The sequence below is a fragment of the Impatiens glandulifera genome, chromosome 1, assembly GCF_907164915.1.
Source record: "Impatiens glandulifera chromosome 1, dImpGla2.1, whole genome shotgun sequence".
NCBI lineage: Eukaryota > Viridiplantae > Streptophyta > Magnoliopsida > Ericales > Balsaminaceae > Impatiens > Impatiens glandulifera.
Genome location: NC_061862.1, coordinates 64,500,049 through 64,519,822, shown reverse-complemented (window position 1 = coordinate 64,519,822; position 19,774 = coordinate 64,500,049). Strand labels below are relative to the sequence as shown.

The 19,774-nt window shown below is 28.1% G+C and overlaps 1 pseudogene; it reads right to left on the bottom strand.

Moving 5' to 3' along the window:
- Positions 1 to 6,703: 6,703 nt before the first annotated feature.
- Positions 6,704 to 18,876, bottom strand: LOC124930181 (annotated as a pseudogene).
- Between the last annotated feature and the right edge of the window lie 898 nt (positions 18,877 to 19,774).

Genomic DNA, 19,774 nt, shown 5'->3' with positions numbered 1-19,774 from the left:
TTTATTTTGTTGTTTTCGTTTATTATTTTGTATTTTTAGTTATATTCTAAATTAAAACAAAACTTTATGTTATCCTTACACAAACACAAATTAGATGACTGAAATATTATTATTTAAAATTTATACTCTCTTTCCAACAAGTATAATATATCACTCCCAGTCCATTGGGTCATTTAAAAATAATATGAAAACTAATAAAAGTAATATGTGAGATAATTATTATGAGACTCAAATTTTTATTTATATAATTTATTTAATATTTATATTTTATTTTAATATTTTAGTATATTTAATTTTAATTATATATATATATATATATATTACATTTATAAAATTAAATAATTTATAAATTTAATGAAAATGTAAATATATTTAGAGAGACGTGTCCATTTGATAATTTTAATGTAAAAGTGGGTAGTTTTAGAAAGAAAATGGGAGAGAGTGGGAAAGGTGGGTAAAGTTTATAAATATATATTATTATATTATTAAAATTAAAATTATTATCATATATATTTATTATTTAATGTATTAATAATAATTAAAATTATAAATAATTAAAAAAATTAATAAGTAATTAATAAAATAATATCTAAGAGAATGATTAATAAACTCACATTTTTTTTCATATAATTTATTTTTATTTATATTTTATTTTAATTTATATTATTTAAGTTAATATTTTATTTTAATATTATATTTTAGTGTGTTTAATTTTAATTATAAATATTACAATATGAAATTAAATAATTTATTAATTGAATAAAAATGTAATAGGTTTAGAGAATGTTAATGGTCATTTTACTAATTGTGTTTATATCGTTTCGTGTGTATACTTGTGCTCGCGTCGTGTTTATACTTGTGTCGTGTCCGTGTCGACTCGTAACCATGTTTCGATCGTATAAACTCATAATCGTGTCGTGAAGGTGTCATCTCGTGCTTGTATCGTGTCAATCTAAGACCCGAGTGAGATAATATAGTATCGTGGTGTTCCGTACAAATATCGTGTTGGATCATGTCGATTCATATTTAGTTAACCCATTGCCAGCTCTATTTTAATTAATGGAAACAAGGATAATGACAGGAAGCATATTAGTAGCAGAATATCTAATCAAAAGAGGAAAGAAAAAAAAAGGTTCTAAATCTGATGGTTGATTAAATGAATATGGTAACGTTTGTTTAGTCTTAATTTCACTTTTATTTTTTGTTTTATTATTATTGTATATTTTTAATCTATATATTTATTTAATGTAAGTTGTATTTTGGATAAAAATAAATATATCAATAAATTTATATTTAATTATATTTGGTATTAAAATTTATATCCTAATAATTCGTTCTATTAACAACATAAATAATTAAGGAAGACATATAAATTAAATTTAATAAAATTAATTAATTAAGATAACAAAAAATTAATTATTTGAAAAATAATGATAAATTATAGTACTTTTAAATAAGTGTAAAAAAATTTTATTAAAAAGATTAAAGAGTATTAACATATAATAATGTATTTGATTAATGGAGTAAGTGAGGTAAAATATAACCTTATAATTTTTGGCTTAGAGAACCTTGTTTAATTTTTATTTTCTTCATATTATTATTTATTTTATTATCCATTATCTTAATTAATCATATACCTTCAGCATTTATTTATATGGACTCATTAAAACAAAACATTATGTTATCATTACCGAACACAAATATTGTTAATTATAACTTACAGTCTCTTAGAGCTTGTTTGATAAGTAATTTTTTTGGATTTTTCCTCATATTGTCACTCATTTTTATCCGTCATTTTATAATTTAAAATAAATCTCGAGTCATTGGAATTATTTTATAAAATTTATATACAAGCTCATTGCGCGGGATTAAAAATAAGTAATTAATTTAAAAGCGGCTTCATATGAATTCTAAATTAATTAAATTATGGATAATTTAAATAAATATAAATATATATAATTAGATAGATTAACAAAACTAAATAAATAAATACATTAATAACAATATTAGTTTAAATATTTTTACAAGAATTAAAAAAAAATAATAACACCTATTGCCAATAGATGAATCAAATACGATATAACTTAAAATTGATGTTTGATTAGAGCGCGGGTGGGTGACAAGTACAAGGAGCAGACTATCTAAAGTTGGGCATCGTACATAAACGTTCGTATTCGACTCGGGCAAGTCGTGTTAGACTCTTAATCATGTCATGTCGTATCGTGTTTAAATCTTATGTGTGTCGTATCGTGTCTTCACCCACTCAAAATATTATGATTCACAGACTTTTTCGTGTTCGTGTTATTTGTGTCCACGAGTTTATTCGTGTCGTACTAACTCGTGTTTAAATACGTGTTTCGTGTTATTCCGACTAGATTTTGTTATCGTGTCAACACAATCTTGTGTCTTGACACTCATGTTAATTATTTATTTATTTATATATATTAAAATATATTGTTAGTAAAACTTATAAAATATTATTATATTATTAAAGTTAAATTATTATCATATATTTTGTTTGAATGTTTTAATAATAATTAACATTTTAAAATAATTTAAAATTTTAAAAATAATATGTAAATTAATAAAAGGAATATGTGAGATAATTATTATGAGACTCAAATTTCTATTCATATAATTTATTTAATATTTATATTTTATTTTAATATTTTAGTATATTTTATTTTAATTATATATATTGCATTATAAAATTAAATAATTTTAAATTTAATAAGAATGTAAATATAATTAGAGAGACGTTGTCATTTGATAATATTAAGGTAAAAACGGGTAGTTTGAGAAAGAAAATCGGAAAGAAAGTGGGAAAGGTGGGGTAAAATTTATAAATATATATTATTATATTATTAAAATTAAAATTAAATTATTATCATATATTTATTATTTAATGTATTAATAATAATTGAAATTATAAATAATTAAAAAATTAATATGTAATTAATAAAATAATATGGAAGAGAATTATTAATAGACTCACATTTTTATTCATATAATTTATTTTTTATTTATATTTTATTTTAATTTATATTATTTAAGTTAATATTTTATATTAATATTATATTTTAGTGTGTTTAATTTTAATTATAAATATTACATTTATGAAATTAAATAATTTCTTAATTGAATAAAAATGTAATAGGTTTAGAGAATGATAAAGTGGGTAGTTTAGGTCATTTGACTAATTGTGTTTATGTCGTTTCGTGTGTATATTCGTGCTCGTGTCGTGTCTATACTCGTGTCGTGTCCGTGTCGAATCGTAATCGTGTTTCGATCGTATAAACTCAAGATAATTGTGTCGTGACCGTGTCGTCTCGTGCTTGTATCGTGTCAACCCAAGACCCGAGTGAGATAATATCGTATCGTGTCATTCCTTACAAATATCGTGTTGGATCGTGTCGGTTCGTATTTAGCTAACTCATTGCCCAACTCTAGGATATAACAACTAAAAATTCATAAACCTATAACATTTGGTTAATTTATTCATCCAATAATTAATAAACTTCTATAACAACTAAAAATTTAGTCTCAAAATTTTGTATATATATATAATTTATAAATTAACTTAATGTTACCTCAAATGGTACGTAAGACTATGTGACGACGACGACGAATGAGTGTCTCCCATGGGCGGATCGTAGTAGGCAGTAGTTGGGAGAAGTCTTAATTTTCGATTCATCCAAGCAACCTAAAATGCTTGGATAACTCCACAAAAGATGCTGGAACGTTCTTTTTTTAATGTAAATAGTATTTTTCTCCTCTTACGAAAAATACCATTGAAACAAACATCAAGAAGACGGGTAGAAGGAAACTCAAGACCCAATTCCAATTGTCCTGAATTTGTATAACCCAACGGTTCCCAGGCCAGATACTAGGGTCTAAACCACGTAATGCTAGTTAAAATAACTGGTCACGTTCCTCTTTCCCACCCTAGTTTTGGAGTCGAACTGCTCAACCCCAAATTGGAGACACGATGCCCTAATGCTGCCCGAGCCAATAACTAACGAACTCAGTCCAGCTAATGGAACCCACAAGTGCCTAGGGCCTGTGCATGTGTGTTCATCTATGGAGCATTTATGGGTGCTAGATCTGGGCATCATACATAAACGTTTGTATTCGACTCGGACAAGTCGTTTTAGACTCTCAATCGTGTCGTATTGTGTCGTGTCTAAATCTTATGTGTGTCATATCGTGTCTTGACCCACTCAAAATATTATGATTCACGGACTATTTTGTGTCGTGTTATTCGTGTCCATGAGTTTATTCGTGTCGTACTAACTCGTGTTTAAATTTGTGTTTCGTGTTATTACGACTAGATTTTGTTATCGTGTGAACACAATCTGTCTTGACACTCAGGTTAATTATTTATATATATTAAATTATATTGTTAGTAAAACTTATAAAATATTATTATATTATTAAAATTAAATTATTATCATATATTTTATTTTAATGTTTTAATAATAATTAAAATTTTAAAATAATTTAAAATTTTAAAAATAATATGTAAATTAATATGTGAGATAATTATTATGAGACACAAATTTCTATTCATATAATTTATTTAATATTTATATTTTATTTTAATATTTTAGTATATTTTATTTTAATTATATATATTACAATTATTAAATTAAATAATTTATAAATTTAATGAGAATGTAAATATAATTAGAGAGACGTGGTCATTTGATAATATTAATGTAAAAGTGGGTAGTTTGAGAATGAAAATGAGAAAGAAAGTGGGAAATGTGGATAAAATTTATAAATATATATTATTATATTATTAAAATTAAAATATTAATAATAATTGAAATTATAAATAATTAAAAAATTAATAAGTAATTAATAAAATAATATCGAAGAGAATTATATTGTTTTAATTTATATTATTTAAGTTAATATTTTATTTTCATATTATATTTTAGTGTGTTTAATTTTAATTATAAATATTACATTTATGAAATTAAATAATTTTTTAATTGAATAGATATGTAATAGGTTTAGTGAATGTTAATGTGAAAAGCTTAGGTCATTTGACTAATTGTGTTTATGTCGTTTCGTATGTATACTCGTACTCGTGTCGTGTCTATACTTGTGTCGTGTCCGTGTCAACTCGTAACCGTGCTTCGATCGTATAAACTCATAATCGTGTTGTGACCGTATTGTTTCGTGCTTGTATCGTGTCAACCCAAGACCCGAGTGAGATAATATTGTATCGTGTTGTTCCGTACAAATATCGTATTGTTTCGTGCTTGTATCCTGTCAACCCAAGACACGATACGATATTATCTCAATCGGGTCTTGGGTTTACACGATACAAGCACGAGATAGGCAGACGGGCAGGTTGTGCTTCTAATGTTAGGTTTTTTTTGAAAAATCTCATTTTAAGTTAGGTCATGTTTGATTCATCCCTTTAGCCTGGTTAACTAAATAAAAATGAGTGTCTATACTAGGAAAACCCAAAAAAAATACTTATCAAACTAGTCCTAAAGAGAATGGGGACTGGGAGTGACCTACTATTATTGTTGGAAAGAAAGTATAGCTTGTAATTAATAATAATATTTCACTATCTAATTTGTGTTTATAACATAATGTTTCGTTTTAAATTAGAATAAATTAAAAATACAAAATAATAAACGAAATCACCAAAACAAAATTTACACATATATTTGTTTTAACACCTTAAAATAGTTTGATTGTCTTTCTTGTGTTAAAACTTATCACAAGTGATTATTTTTTAAATACAGTGAATATATCTAGTAAAGTGATCAACACTACTATTTATTATGGATAAAAGTTGTTAACAAGTTAATTATTCTTATGAAGTAACAAAATAATATTGTGTGAATTAATATTTAAAATGATTAGTAAAAGAAAAATTAAAAAAAAAACTAAATGAATAAGAATAAGAATAAGTCATGACAATCGTCCTTTTCCTTCTCCCCTTTGACCTTCACTATTGGTAATTATGAATTTATACAAATAAATTAACCATTAATTTCATTCTATATATCATTTCTCTTAATATTTAATAAATCATATTTAATACACAATTAACTTACATTATTTTGACATTTTATTTAATTTCTGTTATAACAAATAAATCAAATTATCCTCATTTTAATAGTCAAATATTTAACTTATTTTAGACCCATTTAAATGCAATAATTCCTTGCATTTTCTCCGAGATGCAAGTGTTAGCACTAAGCCCGATTTCAAGGGAAAACAATAATAAAATAATTTTTTTTTTAATTTTGTCCAAGTCAAATTAATAAAATATTTAAAATTATAACATCTAATCTTTAATTTAAAATAAATTACTTTAATAAACAGTTCTATAAAAAAATATCTTATTATATAGTTATAACTTTTCAATGTGAGACACAACTCATTATTTTAATTTTATTTTTGAATTAAGAATTTTTTTTTCATTTTCTTCCATTTTATAATTTTATTACATTGGGTTATCTTTTTTATAATATTAGTTTAAAGTCTTATAAATACTTGTTGTATAATTATTGTTATTACAATAATGAATGGAAGAAAAATTGCATTTCTTATCGTCTTATGTTATGTTTTAATGGTTGAATGAGTTAGATAAAAATCATTGTTACTATTTTTTTTTTCCTACCTGAAAATATAGAAAAATAACTAGAAAGTAGGATTTTTCATTCCACTTTTCTTTCTAACAGTCAGTTGTGAGGACTTGAACGGTTAGCGATGGATAATCCGAAAGTTCCCCACCGATGATGATGATATCGTAGAAGCTTTGCATTGTATCTTGAGAGGTTTTCATATCGGTGAACCCGCATTCCGTTTTAAGCTTGACAATTAAGCTTCTTTCAGCATGGTCGGAAAAGGTTTTACAAGAGAGAAGTCGTTTAGCTAAATGTTGCTTGTAGTACTTTTCGAAAACGTCTTTTTCCTGGAGGTAACGGAAGAGCATCATCACTTAATTTGTCGAGAATTGTCTCGATTTCTTCGTCCTCGCTTATCCTCGACGAACAACAACGATATGAACTCGGGTCGGGGGAGCGTGGGTTTAGATTAACAAAATACTCGAACGACGAATTTAGAGCTAGCGTTTTGGAACGTCTTGTCATTGTTGAACGCTAAGTGGAGTGGATGATGTTATCGTGTTTATCTTTAGCGTCGATCGATCGAGTAACCTTTGAACAAAATCAACTGGATCCTTTAACTTTTCTGGATGCGGTAACGATCGAGTTGCTTACCCGTTTCTCTGATGTGAGACGTCATTAATTACATCTCTTATAAATGGAAGCCCATTCGAGACCCTTTTGAATAAACAATACATTCTCAATCATCTCCTTTTCGACAACATTGCAAATCTTGGCTTTCGATCTCTTCTTCGTTTAATCTTGTCTCGGCTTTCTTAAGAAAATCTCCAATAAAACGAAGCCGAGTCTTCGAGAAACTTTTTCTCAAAATCTTCCTGGTAAACAGTTGAGCCCAAATCGAGTAACATCTTTATTATGGATGTTGCGTAATAAACTCCTTTCTATGACTTCCCCTGTTCTTTCTCTCTGCACTAGTTCGAGAAGAGTGCCCTGTAGCCTAGGCTGGATGTTGGGTGAATGGATGACATTTATTCTCCATAAGTTCAAACCCAACTCATAAACAGGGGTTTTATGAGTACTGGGGATGAAAGCTCTATCTAAGTGGATGATCATCTGTAATGCTTTGTTTTGGTCAGCCCATTTCCTGTTTAGCTCCTCTAGAAATACATCACCCTCCTGAGCAACCTCGATTGATTTCGCTATTTCATTCAGATGTCACGTCATCGTGGTCACAAGCCCAGAGTATAGTTTCCTTACAAGGATAAAAAGTAGTAAATATTTGTTACTGTCTAAGTGAGCTACAAAATAACATGTATAGAAAAGGGTACACCATCTAACTTATTATTTGAGGTCTCTCATGTTGGCTACTACTTGAGGTTTGAGTGCCAAAGCCAGACCAAACTTATCGATAGACTTGGTTGGTGTCCACTTCTCCAGAGATTATAAAAAGTGATTTGGACGCCATTCATGCTGAATGAGGGCATTTGCCTTTCCGAAATTGTTAACTCTTGCCTTAACCGGGGTTAAAGGACCGAGAGTGTGTTGGGTTCTAATGTTTATTGTATTCTCATTGGTCGAGAATCTGTGAGTTAAAGGGCTAACCGTATGGTAGTACGATGTGCTCGTGGAGTCACCCTTGTCATTCCTATGTCATACACAAAACAAAAATCATAAAAACATTGATTACATTGGTTAACAATATTAAGTTCTTAAATCATCTCGAAACAAATTTTGCAACACCTTATCTCCTAGAGACTAAAGTTAAACTTTTTAAATATCAAATTCTAATAATATTTTGATCATTTGACACAAATAACTAACTTCTCATCACCAAAGAAGACTCTTTTCAAATAATTAGATTTAATCCAAATAACACTAAATGACTTAATGTTTTGATATGTGAAGGGCATATCAAATTATTAACTGAATTAATAAAAAAAATGATAATTAAATTTGAATCAAAACCGGCTTCTTTCCTTTTCAAACTATCAAATACAAAGGTCATTAAATCAAAACGACGATATATAACAAACCAGACGAAAATAAATTACTCACAGGCTCAAAGATGCAATAAGGTCTGAGTTTGTATAGCTCAATCCACCGTTGTATTTAGTAAGAACCCCTCCTTGGTATCAAAAAATAAATCTGTTCCAATGGCAAGAATATTTGTACCAATAACACCAGAGAAGTTGACTACAGGGTTTGGTGTCAACCTTAAGCTTGAGCTTACCATTCAAGTAATAAACTTCCAACTGCAAGAAATAAACATTTAATCATCAAATATATAATCCAAATGAAGAGACATAATGACATACAATTGATCAATATAATGTGGAACTAAAAATGTTTGATATGGAATATGAGATAATTGGTTTTTTTATATGTATTGTCCAATTAGGGGTTAATTGAATTAATTCATAAAAAAAAAGATGGACAACATGTTAACAAAATTGATCCATGAAAAACTCCAAATGAAGATTCAAATACCTAATTTACCTTTTCAGAGCGTTGATCGGGAAACCCGAAACTTAAGATAGTCTTCAGACCAGGAGTAGCTTCATCAACAATTATGGTTGTAAAAAGCTCAACATTGCCAAATGCTTCAGCAATATCATGACATGAATAAAAATAATATTAAAAAGAAAAGCGCTTAGCATACAAACAAAGAACTACAACAGATTAATCTCACAAAAAATCCAGCTAAGGGAAGAACTACAACAAATTAATCTCACAAAATATCCAGCTAAGGGAATTTATTAACTAAACATGCAATATATTGTGTTAACTTACAATGGCACAAAAATGCATTAAACACATTAGGCTTTAAATGCCACTTCCATTTCAATTCACATGTCATTCGAAACATAACATTATAGTAGTTCAAAGTATATGAACTGTATGGATCAAATTGTCACATTGGGCTGTTTTGTTATACCATTATGTTATGTTAATCATTAACTGAAAAATATACACCTGTTATGTTTGTCATAAATTATAATGATTTTGAAAATAATATGTAACATGATCCAACCAATAATCTGATCATAATCAAGAAAAAATCTCTATACTTTGATGAATACAAAATTACACTAAAATTTGGATCAGCTAAAAAATTTGTTTACTTAATGAAATTACAAAAATAACACTATAATCTATATATATATATATATATAATGATACTTAATTTTTAAAGTGTCCGGATTGCCGGGTCGAGAGCTGTGGTTAATTTGGATACTTGGGTCGGATTATGGGTTGACCCGCCATAAACTTAAAACGGTTAAAAATAAATTTAAAAATATTATTTGTAGGTTTCAAACTTGCAACCTAACAAAACAAGTATAACTCTTTAACCAACTAGGCTAACAACACTTTGTATTTAAGATTCAACACCAAATTTGATGAACGCGAGACATTAAAAGTTCAAATTTTTAACTAACTAATATATATATATATATATATATAATGATGCTTAATTTTTAAAGTGTCCGGATTTCCGGGTCGAGAGCTGTGGTTAATTTGGATACTTGGGTCGGATTATGGGTTGACCCGCCCATAAACTTAAAACGGTTAAAAATAAATTTAAAAATGTTATTTGTAGATTTCGAACTTTCAACCTAACAAAACAAGTACAACTCTTTAATCAACTAGGCTAACAACACTTTGCATTTAAGATTCAACACCAAATTTGATGAACGCGAGACATTAAAAGTTCAAATTTTTAACTAACTAATCTATATATATATATATATATATATATATATATATATATATATAATGATGCTTAATTTTTAAAGTGTCCGGATTGTCGGGTAGAGAGCTGTGCTTAATTTGGATACTTGGGTCGGATTATGGGTTGACCCGCACATAAACTTAAAACGGTTAAAAATAAATTTAAAAATGTTATTTGTAGGTTTTGAACTTGCAACCTAACAAAACAAGTACAACTCTTTAACCAACTAGGCTAACAACACTTTGTATTTAAGATTCAACACTAAATTTGATGAACGCGAGACATTAAAAGTTCAAAATTTTAACTAACTAATCTCTATATATATATATAATGATGCTTAATTTTTAAAGTGTCCGGATTGCCGGGTCGTGGTTAATTTGGATATTTATGTGAGAGTAAATGGATACTTGGGTCGGATTGTGGGTTGACCGCCCATAAACTTAAAATAGTTAAAAATAAAATTAAAAATGCTATAAGTCTGGTTCGAACTTTCAACCTAACAAAACAAGTACAACCCTTTAACTTACTAGGCTAATGACACTTTATATTTTAAATTCAACACCAAATTTGATGAACGTGGGACATTTTAACAATATAAGTTCAACATTTTAACTAACTAATCTATATATATATATATAAATATATATATATAATGATGTTTAATTTTTAAAGTGTCCGGATTGCCAGGTCGAGAGTTGTGGTTAATTTGGATATATATATATATGTTAGAGTAAATGGATACCGCTCCGTGGGAACATACTATTTGCGATGAAATAAGTCTTAAATAAGAGGATTTTTATTTCTTTCTCGATGTGACCCGCCCATAAACATTTTTACAGTAATATTTTTTTCACGGTTTTTTATATTATTACTCTTTCAAATGCACGGGACACATGCTAGTTTGAATAATGTTACAAAAAAATCTTATACCAAACGAATATAAAAACTTTGAGCTTTGACGATTTTTTATTGGGATCATAATTGTGATAAAATACCAACTTTCAAATCTATATATATATATAATGATGCTTAATTTTTAAAGTGTCCGGATTGTCGAGTCGAGAGTTGTGGTTAATTTGGATATTTATGTAAAAGTAAATAGATACTTGGGTCGGATTGTGGGTTAACCCGTCCATAAACTTAAAACAGTTAAAAATAAAATTAAAAATGATATTTGTATGTTTCGAACTTACAACATAACAAAACAAGTACAACCCTTTAACCAACTAAGCTAACAACACTTTATATTGAAGATTCAACACCAAATTTGATGAACGCGAGACATTTTAACAATAAAAGTTCAAATTTTTAACTAACTAATATATATATATATATATAATGATGCTTAATTTTTAAAGTGTCCGGATTGTCGGGTCGAGAGTTGTGGTTAATTTGGATATTTATGTGAGAGTAAATGGATACTTGGGTCGGATAATGGGTTGACCCGCTCATAAACTTAAAACGGTTAAAAATAAAATTAAAAAATTTATTTGTATGTTTTGAACTTGCAACTTAACAAAACAAGTACAACCCTTTAACCAACTAGTCTAACAACACTTTACATTTAAGATTCAACATCAAATTTAATGAACGCGAGACATTTTAACAATAATAGTTCAAATTTTTAACTAACTAATCTATATATATATATAATGATGCTTAATTTTTAAAGTGTCCGGATTGTCGGGTCGAGAGTTGTGGCTTATTTGGATATTTATGTGAGAGTAAATGGATAATTTGGTCGGATTGTGGGTTGACCCGCCCATAAGCTTAAAACGGTTAAAAATAAAATTAAAAATGCTATTTGTATGTTTCGAACTTGCAACCTAACAAAACAAGTAAAACCATTTATCCAACTAGGATAACAACATTTTATATTTAAGATTTAACACCAAATTTGATGAACGCGAGACATTTTAAGTTCAATTTTTTAACTAACTAATCTATATATATATATAATGATGCTTAATTTTTAAAGTTTCCGGATTGCCGGGTCGAGCGTTGTGGTTAATTTGAATATTTATGTGAGAGTAAATAGATACTTGGGTCGGATAGTGGGTTGACCCTCTCATTAAATTAAAACGGTTAAAAATAAAATTAAAAATGTTATTTTTATGTTTCGAACTTGCAACCTAAAAAAACAAGTACAACATTTAACCAAGTGTGATTGAGATGTGGTTTGCCGATGGATAATAGACCGGTATCATTTGAAAGTGGTTAAAGAAATATGAATCAAATATTTGATTGAGCAAAGTGTGAGGTCACAATGTTAATTATTAAAAAAATATGAATCAGATATTTGATTGACAAGATGATAGTGTAAAGTCACGAGATGAGAGATTCATTCGGAAAAAATATGTGATGAAACATGTGAGAAAATAAGTTATTTTATCGAAGTGAATAAAATGTGGAATGAGAGCGTTATATTTTTTATTTTAATAATTTTAAACATTAAATAAATATTATTATAATTTTTTTAATTTATTTTATTTTTAATCTTATCCTCCAATGCACACGAAATTTTCCTAGTAGGTTATAGTATCAAATAACTTGATATAAAAAACAACACGAGCCCAACTAAATTCATCCCCATTATTATTCCGAGCAAGATCATCACATCATCATGCAAAACATTCTTCATTTATATCAGGCAAATCAAAACTAGAATCCAATAAGAGCAATTGACAATTTGATATAAATTTCCATTATTATTCAACTTGTTAACAAAATAAAACACAGTATTTTGTAGTAAATTTTGTGAAAAGTGCCCAAATAAATTAAATTGAACTAGTGGTAGAGCATACTTAACACAAAGACCTGAAATGCATGAAGAAGAGGTTTTCATCATGCAACTAAGCAACATGACAATCATTTCCATTTACATGTTAGATTATTAAGTGTAAAAAGATTGTCAACGTATTCGTCAAGTTACAATATCTACTACAACTTGATAAAGATGACATTCTATGAAAAGTATAACAAAGAACTCACATTAGAATTTTTGTCCACTTTAATATCAGTGGTGATATTCTTGTTCTTCACTTGTGTATTAACATCAGCAAGGAAGACATAATCTTTCTTCACACCAGACGAATTAATAGTCTAGAATGTGCACACTATAAATATTAAAACTCCACATTACCATAAAACATGATCCATACAAACCAAGGAAGAAAAGAGGCACAATTAAATGTATTACTGCTAATTAACAAGAGTGTGACACATAATGCATCACAACTTATCAGTTTTGAATTAAGTTTATTTGATAATTTTCACTAAAAATCACTTATTTTTCAGTAAGCGTGAGAAGAGTGTACAAAAGATAACTTTAAACCTTAAAGCTTGTTTTCTTATTAATTCCAGGAGTTGCAGTAAGTTCTTCACTCCAACCAAACGGAAATGAAATTAAGCAAATTACATCTCTAGAAAGGTAAAATAGTTTTAAAATATTTTCCCTACATTAGCCTTACATCTTATCAAACCAGCTTCCATATTAAGCACTTACTTAAAATTCAAATAATTATATTGCTTATTCAGCATCTTATTTTCATACACTTAACTAATTCTTTACCTAAAATTCAGTATTCAACACTTAATATTCATTTTTATCCAACACCCTAATAATATGAAATCATTAGCTAATCATATATCATTTGTGTGCCACATTATTTAAGGCGAGAAGACATTCTCTTTGAGCATAAGAAGAGAAAAATAAAACGTGTGATTCAGTCAAAACATCATCGTGTGCAACCATACCTTAATGTCAAGCCCTAAACTCAAAAAAAAACAAGAGGTTGTAATAGTTTATTGTAGGTTCATATGGATGGAATACATTGCACGTTTTAGCTGAATTCAACAGTTTCACCAAATTTGAGCTATTTGACATATAAGAACTCCAATTGCATATTGCCCAAAGCTTTATGATCCATCCATAATGGTACCCAATAAGCATATCCATTTAGGATATTAATGGGAAGTCATTGAATAATTTTACAATATGAAACACAATCATCTGGTATGTTCTTTAGGCGTCTATTAATGCAGACCTAAAACATGGCATAAGTAACTCAACATTTAGACCTCATGTAAGTCTTCCAATGATACTAAAAGCCTACAATAGATAGTAATCAACATTCAGGAAACTCAAATGAAAACTAAATGCATATAGACTGTACGTAGTTCTACGAGCTGAAGAAACAGATATAGAGAGAGGAATGAAGAAAACTCACTACTCCAGTTGGGGAGTAGATGGTGATGGTGAATTTGTGGTCATTCCGGTAATCATTGTATACAATATGTACCACATCAAATCAGAACAAAGACATTAGAACAAATATGAAAACATTGATTGATTGAACATTTTTATAGCACCAAAGAACTCTTGGAGCTAGACCACACATAGAAAATGCAAGCAAATATATATACAGATAGAGAAAGAGACGAGGACCCTTGCCCGTGATAGTTAGCCAGAAAAATCACTAATTCGTGAAGAAAGCTATGTATATTGTAACCGCAGATGTTGTTCAGAGTCTGGAGCGTCCATTTTCTGAAACTGGTTGATCATCTTTTTCATCATTTATGTAAAATAAAATAAAATTGATATCATAACAATATAAACAATTTTTAACTACATTTTGTTTTCAAATTCTTAATACAACTACAAATTTGTAAAGTTTTGGAAATGAAAATAAAAATTATATTTTTTTAGGCCTAATTTGATTTAGATCATTTAAATTGAATATGCAATAAATAAATATTTTATCATCAATTCTATTATTTAAACCAATAATTAATATATTAAATTAACTTCCCATATTTTTAAATTATTTTTTCATTATACATTTAGCTTTTTTTATCCAAATAATCTATGCATTTTTAAAGGTGCAACATGTCAAGGTGAATTAGATAGTGTCTAGAGTTTCTCACCTCCCTTAACCCCTTTTTGAACCTATGACCTTAATAACGATGTTAAAATATTTAATCAATTAGACTAAATTACTTTTTGTTAGGTTGAATACATAATTATTATATATTTTTAATATAACATATAAATTTAAAAAATATAATTCAACTAGGGCCCTTCGGTGTCGGTTCTGTTGGTTAAGAAGAGTCGAACAGTCAAGTACTCAACCTCTTCGTGTAATAAAATGACTTTTTAATTCTAAACCATTAAATTAAACTAAACCGATAAAATAATTTAAATCTTAATAAAGTACACTAAACAAGATCATTTATAATAACACTAAGAAGAATAAATCTTTAGAAACAAAATATAATTTTCAAATGGTCAAATTTGTGACATTGTAATTTATATTTTTTATTGCCTCCTCTTTGTGTCTTTTGAGGTTGAAGCTAACTTTTTTTATATAAATATATGTCTAAATGATGGTAAAGTAGTCATGATTTATCATACCCTCTTATTCTGAATTTTGATATGTCTATCTTAAGTTCGGGTGCAGATCTTATGTACAACGTTCATATTGTTTCATTTATTGTAATACTCTTTCAAAACAAATAAATTATACATTATGAATAAATAAAAAATAATAATAATAATTTTTAATGTTAATTTTGAAAAGTACAGGAAATGGTATTGAATGTGGTATAGTAATATCACCCCCTCAAGTTCACATATTTGCAACCTCTCTAGTTTGTCACATAGGATTATAAGAGGTTAAAATGACTCTTATTCTTTAGCACTGTGTATCATTAACTTGTAATTAATTGTAATATATATATATATATATATATATATATATATATATATATATATATATATATATATATATATATAAATGTATTGACTAAATTATAATAATTATATAAATAAAATTGTAACATCAAAACTTATTCCGTATTATAACTAATGAATTGTTTAATAATATTCATTTAGATTTATATAAAGATTGTATATAAAGTTCTCTTTTATTCAAACAAATCACTTTTTTTATATCAAGAAAATTGTATTTGGTTTTTTTCTTTCAATAAGAAAACAAAACTCAAACAAGCTCTATTAAATTGTAAAAACTTATTACATTTGAGTGTTAAACACAAATTTTAATATCACATGAATAAGTTTTTGAAATGTTAAAGTTTGTATTAACGTGAAATTAAAACTATAAAACTATAGTACAAATAACGCAATCATCGAGCTTAAACATTGGTTAAGCAATATTTATTTGGTCGGCTCTTGTCAGGTTGTTTTTAATTAAGATGCATTATGCTCTTCATTAGTCCTAAATGATCAAAGTTAACTAACTTAATTAAATGATCAGTCCTCCAAGACAATGTCATAACCTAAATTGGATATCTTCCAATTTCTTTTGGAATGACTGTCTTTTGTAAATGATTTTTATAAGGCCAGTTTTCAAGTTTGGACCAATTGTTAATTTCTTTTTATGCAGAGCATGACCTATTTGGTCATCAAAAATCAAGAATTTTGTCTATTACAGCCTGATGGTCTTCTTAGAAGCCCATATCTTAACTTATGGGCTTGTAGAAATAACTTTAAAATAGCACGTGAATTTGGCTTGTTATGAGTTGATTTATAATTGTTTGCTTATGTAAATTTATTTTGAGCTTTTAAATTGTCTTGAGATTTACATCATATTCAAATACATAACTTTATAATCATGAACTTTCTGCTCCACCACTCTTTCAGATTAACGACTATTCCAACTTCCTTCTATCTCTCTATTTATAAGTTAGTTATCCTCAAAGTCTTATCCCTTATAATTAGTAGGATTAAGGCAACTCATTTAGAAGGAAAATTTCAAAGGATAAAGCTTAATCAATATTTTCTTACAATTACTAAGTTAGTTAATGGATGAGCATCTATACTTTCGGCTAGATAGGAAATGACGAAATAAGTTAGTTATTAATAGATATTATTAATTATTTATTAATATATTAATAATAGATATAAATTATGCATGTTGGATGTCTATGAAAAAGATTGATCATGTTAACCTTATCTTTTGTGTAGTGTGGTATTTTGACTTTAAGGAAAGAATCTGAAAAAGGTTGAATTATTGAAGACTAGCATTTAGCCCGTGCATTTGCACGATTAATAATATAAAAAACCGTGAAAAAAAATTACGGATAACATTTTTAATTTTATTTTTAACCGTTTTAAATTTAAAGGCGGGTCATCCCAAAATCCGACCCAAGTATTCAAATTAACCACAGCTCTTGACCCGGCAATCCGGACACTTTAAAAATTAAGCATCATTATATATATATAGATTAGTTAGTTAAAAAGTTCAACTTATATTAATATTGAAACGTCCCGCGCTTATCAAATTTGGTGTTGAATTTAAATTATAAAGTCTTTGTAGTCTAGTTGGTTAAAGAGTTGTACTTGTTTTGTTAGGTTGCAAGTTCGAAACATACCTCTAGCATTTTTAATTTTATTTTTAACCGTTTTAAATTTAAAGGCGGGTCAACCCACAATCCGACCCAAGTATCCAAATTAACCACAGCTCTCGACCCGACAATCCAGACACTTTAAAAATTAAGCATCATTATATATATAGATTTGTGACCCTAAAACAATATCAATACTGTTTCCATAAACTTACTGTTCTGCGCTTTTGTTGCGGTTACATCCATAACCTGGAAAACAAAAACATAGAATCATCTTTTCTTTAGGATTCATTCCTTTTGACAGTTTATATATCAGGCATATTGAATGACTTAACGTATACCAAAGGTGAACTTAAATATTGTGAAAAACAATTCATCTCATATACATCACCAAAACTATCTGTTGAGATAAAAAGAATTTTGTTTTATTTTGTAAAAGGCTCAAAATTAAAATTGATTACTGAACTCTGTTAGAGTTTCATAAATAAATACTTGTTCTTTTTTTCTGAACAATGATTAAATGTGCATAACTCAGTTGCTTCGTATGGCAAGACAAGCTAAACAAGAATATTTGGTAAATCATCAGCCTTAACTCACAAAAGGCACCTATTACTAATGCCACATTTCAGCAGACCTATGGACAGATTCTTCTGCAATCCGTTTCATACTCTGAATAATAGCAAAAGAGAAATCACAAAGTTATTAACTTCCATATTATGGAACCGGGCCAACCGAGAGCTTGCTACATCATATCAAGCAGAATGTCAGCCAAATCTTCAAAATCGTTGTATGAATGTTCTCAAAGATTGCAGTGAAATAAGTGTGATTAAAATATTTCTTGAGAGCTGCAAAGATTCAGCTATCTCCACAAGCATATTTTTATATTTTGCATGTACATCTTGTAGTCCCTGAACACTTATAAAGCAATTTAAAAGTTTGAAAAATAACCCATAAGAAACCTCAACATAGACAAATTACTAAAAAAAATATACGTGACATCTATTGGAGGCCAGGGCAGGCAAAACAGAGCAGCACCTGGAAGCTCTCTGGCTCCACTGATATTTCCTGCAATGAAATGTGCATAATTCCACAATCAAACACTAGTTCACTGAAACAATAAATAAATTCAGCTTCATCGACACATATCCTTAGCTTAGCTCGTTTTATTCCAGCAGATTCTCTCATGAGATTATCCCCTTCTCATAATGTTACGATACAATTCTCTATCACTGTTGCAGAACAAATATCCACTAAGAAAATGTCCATTTTCCAAGAAATCTTACACTCATGTATCCAGGAAAATGTTAAAGTGAGTTGGTATATTTTCTTGGAAAAAAAAGTGAGTTGATATGATGGTGATAAATAATTACCTATATGATATATTACATTAGTCTTGGTCTATAATGACTAATGTGGTTAGCCTAAAGTGGTTGTAGCTCTATCTATCACATGTCTATAGATGGGTGAATCTACGGCATTACAGTAGGTATTAAAACTAAATTTTCTAAAGTGAGTGAAAAATATGTCAAAGTTACATGCCCTCAAATTAGGTTATAATTATAGTCTTGTGCAGAGGATATCCGCGTTTACACTTGAGCACAGCCTAAATGAATTGATTCTACATATCCACTTAATTCATATGAGACATGTATTTCAGCATAAGAAGCAATAATCACATAACTCATCATCACTTTATCCAGTGCAGTGTATCACATAAAATATCACATAAAATGTACTGAGTGTAGTCTAGATTTACATGAGATGTTGAACAAGAAAGATATTGCAAGGTGGAGCACAAAAATCTATAATGCAAGGCATTTTACATAAGATAAATATGAATTGTAAGATAAATGCTTAGTAAAGTGGTCAACATGTTGCTCGAAATAAGGTGTATTTAAGCAATATAACATGTGGTTCTTCCTCCGTACTTTGCTTACAGGTCCAAAAGTAAAATCAAAAGTGTAAACAAAAGACATTTAATTTACTTTGAGAGAACAAATATTGCACAAGCATTAAGAGGTGAAGAAAATTATGATTTACTTGTAAGCTTCCAAAAGCACGGTAATTGGTCTCTCAAGTCTTA